Genomic DNA, 6,051 nt, shown 5'->3' with positions numbered 1-6,051 from the left:
TGAAGTCCAAGCTCAAGGTTGGGGAAACTACTTCAATCGACTTCGAGGACCGGTGTATGAGAAGCTGGTAAAGGTATTCTGGAAGCATGCTGATTGTGATGACACTCAGGTGGTCTCTTACATACTGGGTAGGAAGATCATCATCACGGAGAAGTCATTCGTGAATCTGCTAGGTGCAGAAACTGCTCATGGGTATCGGTTCTCACTGACGGAATCGAAGCTGAAACCCAGAACCAAGGACATCGTCAACAAGGCCCTGTACACCACCTTCAAACCGGGCAAGACGAGCTACAAAGTGATGGACCTTCAACCCAAACTCAGGGTCTGGCACAAGATCCTGCTCAACTGCATCAATCAACGACCAAAGGGCAGTTCTCCAGACTACATCAACTTCAATCAGAAGGCGATGCTGTTCTTCATTCAAGACAAGGAGAAGATCTGCCTTCCCTACTTCCTGTTCTCCTATTTGAAGGAATGCATCCGGAAGTCTCGCACCACCTCCTCCATCAAGTCAGCCATCAAATATATCCCTTTTGGGAGGCTGATCTCAGACTTTCTCATTGAAAGCAACTTGGTGCAAGATTTGATCAATGCTGGTTGCACAGAGGACTTGAGCACAATTGTTAGCGATGTCTTCACTGCCAACTCTCTGAAGAAGATGGGTTTGGTCCAGAAGAAGATTGCTCCTGCTCATGAGGACACATCTTCTGAGATCAGAGGAAGAAGAATGCCTCTGAATGACTACCCTCTGTGGACTCAAGCAGACCATCCTGAAGCCATCAGATGCTATGTTGAAGACCTCAGGGCTCAAGGATTCGAGATTGACCTTGATGATTTCGTCAGCAGACTTCCACCAGCTCCAGAGTTTCCTTCTCCTCCCAAGAAGAAAACCAAGAGGAAGATGGTTCTGGACGAATCCTCAGAGGAATCTGATGTCCCTCTGGTCAAGAAGGCGAAGAGCAAGCCTGATGATGATGATGGTGATGATAGTGAGGATGGTCCTCCAAAGAAGAAGCAGAAGAAAGTCAGAATTGTGGTGAAGCCTACTCGGGTGGAACCAGCTGCTGCAGAGGTCAGAAGGACTGAACCTCCTGCCAGAGTGACTCGATCATCAGCACATACAAGTAAGCCTGCACTTACCTCTGATGATGATTTGAATTTATTTGATGCACTCCCAATTTCTGCCTTACTCCAACACTCTTCAAATCCCCTCACTCCTATTCATGAATCCCAGCCAGCCGCACAAACCACCTCTCCACCACATTCCCCAAGATCTTCATTCTTTCAACCTTCTCCTACTGAAGCACCACTCTGGAATTTGCTTCAGAACCAACCCTCTAGGTCAGCAGATCCAACCTCTCTCCTTACCATTCCATACGACCCATTAACTTCTGAACCCATCATCCCCAACCAACCAGAACCCAAACCAACAGATCCACAACCCAGAACGTCTGATCACTCTGCTCCCAGAGCATCAGCACGTCCTGCTGTCAGAACCACGGATACAGACTCTTCATCAGCCTTCACACCTGTATCCTTCCCCATCAATGTCTTTGACTCTCCTCCCTCCAATACCTCTGAATCACTTAGAAAATTCATGGAGGTTAGGAAAGAGAAGGTATCTGCCTTGGAAGAATATTACCTTACCTGTCCAAGCCCTAGGCAATATCCTGGCCCTAGACCTGAACGTCTAGTTGACCCAGATGAACCTATCTTGGCCAATCCTATCCAAGAGGCAGACCCCTTAGTCCAACAGGCTCACCCTGTCCCTGACCAACAAGAGCCAATTCAACCAGACCCTGAACCTGAACAATCAGTATCTAACCAATCCTCGGTTAGATCACCTCACCCTCTGGTTGAAACTTCAGACCCTCACCGTGGAACCTCTGAACCCAATGCTCCCATAATTAACATTGGTTCTCCACAAGGTGCCTCTGAAGCTCATAGCAGCAATCACCCAGCCTCTCCTGCACCCAACCTCTCCATCATTCCCTATACTCACCTTCAACCCACATCTCTCTCTGAGTGCATCAATATTTTCAATCATGAAGCCTCCTTGAGGCTCCGCAATGTGCACGGTCAGACTGACCTCAGTGAGAATGCTGAAAATGTGGCTGATGAGTGGAACGAGTTGAGCACTTGGCTAGTGGCTCAGTTTCCCGTTATGCTGCAGCTCCTGCATGCAGAGGGACGTCAGAGCATTGAGGCTGCAAAGCAAAGGTTTGCTAGGAGGGTGGCTCTTCATGAACTCTAACAGAGAACCAAGCTTCTTGAAGCCATTGAAGAAGCCAAGAGACAGAAAGAACAAGAAGAAGAAGCTGCCCATCAAGCAGCAGCTCAGGCTGAACAAGCCAGACTTGAGGCAGAACGTCTTGAAGCTGAGGCTGAGGCAGAGCGACTTGCACCAGTTCTGTTTACTCCTGATGCTTCTGCTTCCATTCCAGAACCTCAAGCTGCTCAGAACGTTCCTTCAAGCTCTACTCCGACAAGCTCATCCAGACTCGACATCATGGAACAACGTCTTGACACTCATGAATCCATGCTGATTGAGATGAAGCACATGATGATGGAACTTCTGCGCCGTACTGCCAAATCTTAGTTTTTTTTTGGATCTCTTCTTTTTCTTCCTTTTCCTTTTTATTTAACGTTGTTTTATTTAAATTCTGCTTATTTACTTACTTTAATTTGTTCATTTGTGATTCTATATGCATATATCTATATATATTTGTGTCACATATGTTTGCAAAACCTGTTTTATTCATAATTGTTCTATGTTTACATCCTAATTCTTTCCATCATACATTATTCCCTATATCTAGAATGGAGGATCCTTCCTCATTCTTCTGCATTCTTGGCGCTGCTCCACTCTTTCCTTCTCCAGACGATCCAATGCATACTCTATGTTGCCAAGTTTGATGCTCAGATCATCTTTTTCTAGACTATCTTCTGTCGTCTTGAGTCTCTTTTCCACAGTCTCCTTCTCTTCCAGCAGATTCAGCTCCCGCTGGCAAAGCTTCTGAATCTCTTCCACGAAGCAGAGGAACTCCTTCAGATCTTTCTCCATCTCTGGACCAAGATCTTCTTCAAGCAGTGTCTTCGTCAGCTCTTGTATGGTCTTTGTACCATCGGGATGCCTAATATTGAGGAACATATCTTCCTCAAACGCCTTCCTTCTGAGCTCTTCTAATGCCATTCTGTATGATGCCATTTTTTTCTGAATCTTATTCGAGGTGTGAAGCTTACCTTTCTCTCCAACGTTTTTATAGGCTTCACTTTCTCTCTGAAAGTTAATGCTCTTACAGTTTCTCGAGGTTAAGTACTTGGTAACTGACCCTTCTATTTCCTCACTTGACCGGTGGTAAACGTTCATCCCTTGCATTAACTCTTCTATTTATTATCGCCTCACTCTGATTCTTACATCGTCTTCATTTTCTTTCAACTTAGACCTTCTCTAAGGGGGAAGTACCTTGTACTTCAAGCTAAGTTTTTCACACCCCAAGCTTTTTGCTTATGACAAAAAGGGGGAGTAAACCCAGTTTTTGATGTGTAAGATGTGTTAGTGTGACTTATTTTTCTTTTGGAGATTTTAAGAGTTCCACCTTCATGACCATAGATGTGTCACTGGGCAAATACAAGGAATACATTTCACTTCTTCTGAAGTGATTCTAAGTTGACTCTGATACCCAAGACTCTGATACCTTGTCCATGACTCTGATCACTTATGCGCTCTGATTATTCGTTTTTCATCTATGTCATAAGCTTTTCACTCTGAACTCTTATATGATTTAGCTCAGAATCTAGACTTTACTAACGTTTTCATCAAGTATTAGATTCAGGGGGAGCTAAGCTCAGAATCAAGCAGTGACTTGAATTCAGAATGAGCAAGATAAACTATTCACATCAGGATAAGTCTTATTCTATATCTCTAAACTCTGAGTGAATTCAGTTTAATGTTTAAGAATTGTTCATCAAAAATCTTAGTTTTGTCATCATCAAAAAGGGGGAGATTGTAAGATCAAGTTTTGATCTAGTAGTACAACTCTATGTTTTGATGATTACAAGTTAACCTTTTGATATGAACAATTGTGGTACTCTAACGTGTTTTTCTGAGTGTGCTATTTACAGGCTCTGACCCTGACTCAATTTCACACAAATCAGAAGCACTGTGTATAAAGGGTAACCCAAGCAACGCTTTCGCATTCACCATGTTCAGTATGAACAGTGGAAAAGCTTCAGAAGATCTGAAGCTATACAAACTCTGATGAGGACTCAGTCGCTAGAAGCTCTGATGATCCAGAAGTTCTGACAACCAAGAAACACTGAAGGTTCAGATGTTCCGATGGTGTAGAAGACTCTGAAGATCCAGAAGCTGAATAGTGGAAACTCTGAAGTCCAGAAGCAAGAAACTCTGAAGGCCATGTTCTTCCCTCTGAGTTCAGAATCAGAAGATACAATGGTCAGAGGATCTGTGCTTTCCCTCTGACTCTGATCAACCTGTTTCACAAGTTCCAATACGAAGCATTCCTCTGATCAGAAGTCTCCTAGGTTAAAAGGTCAAGTCGCTATCCAAGTACAAAAGCAAGTGTACCTTCCTGACGACCTACCTAACGTTCTCAGCCACAGCAGAAGCTGGATTTTCCAGAACTGCCCTCCAACGGTAGCATTTCCATGCAACGCTCAACCCTAATCCTTGGAGTATATATAGAGGCTGAAGATTGAAAGAAGCGGCAAGAAGAAGAAAAAATATACAAGAAGCAATACACACGCGCAAGACATTTTCTAAGCTTTCTTTCATCTTGTAATTTATTTTAGTTTACACTCAGCTTATTCAGAAGCAAACCCTTGTAAACACCAACCTCAAACAGTTGTTTGATTTTTCCTTTAGGAGATCAAGGTTGATCGGATCCTAGAGAAGACTAAGAGAGTGAATCTTAGTGTGAGCTAAGTCAGTGTAATTGTTAGTCACTTGTAGGTTTCAAGTGCAGTTGTAACTCTTACCTGATTAGTGGATTGCCTTCATTCTAAGAAGGAAGAAATCACCTTAACGGGTGGACTGGAGTAGCTTGAGTGATTTATCAAGTGAACCAGGATAAAATCCTTGTGTGCTTTTCTATCTCTATCTTTTGCACTTAGTTCTCGAAAAGATTTGTTAAAATCTTTAAGGTGGTAGTTTTTGTACTGAAAACGTTATTCAAACCCCCCCTTTCTACCGTTTTTCATACCTTCAGAGGCATCACTGTGGTTGCCAATGAGAACAATGAGTTGATTCCCACTCGTCAAGTGACGAAGTGGAGGGTTTGTATTGACTATCGAAGGCTGAATTCGGTAACTAGAAAGGATCACTTTCCTTTGCCCTTCATAGATCAAATGCTGGATAAGTTGGCTGGGCATCAATACTACTGTTTTCTTGATGGCTATTCCGGGTACAACCAAATTTGTGTTGCACCGGAGGACCAAGAGAAGACGGCATTCACTTGCCCTTACAGCGTGTTTGCTTATAAGAGAATGCCATTTGGGTTTTGCAATGCCCCAGCTACTTTCCAAAGGTGTATGTTTGCTATTTTCTCTGACTTGATAGAGACTTGCATCGAGATTTTTATGGACGACTTCTCTGTTTTATGTCCGAATTTTGATGCTTGTCTAGGGAATTTAGCCTTGGTTCTGAAAAGATGTCAAGAGACCAACTTGGTCTTGAATTGGGAGAAATGCCATTTCATGGTTAGGGATGGCATAGTTCTCGGACACAAGGTGTCCGAAAAGGGGATTGAGGTTGATAGAGCTAAGATTGAAGTCATTGAAAAGCTCCCTCCCCCGACTAACATCAAGGGTATTAGGAGTTTCCTCGGGCATGCTGGATTTTATAGGAGGTTTATTAAAGACTTTTCCAAATTAGCTAAGCCTATGACCAACTTGCTTGAGAAGGAAGCACCTTTTACTTTTGATGAGAATTGTTTGAAAGCTTTTGAGTCTATTAAAGAGAGTTTGGTGACAGCCCCGGTAATTGTTGCTCCGGATTGGTCTTTACCATTTGAAATCATGTGTGATGCTAGT

Source organism: Lotus japonicus, chromosome 5 (genome assembly GCF_012489685.1).
Source record: "Lotus japonicus ecotype B-129 chromosome 5, LjGifu_v1.2".
Lineage (NCBI taxonomy): Eukaryota > Viridiplantae > Streptophyta > Magnoliopsida > Fabales > Fabaceae > Lotus > Lotus japonicus.
Note: the sequence above shows the minus strand (reverse complement) of the source record.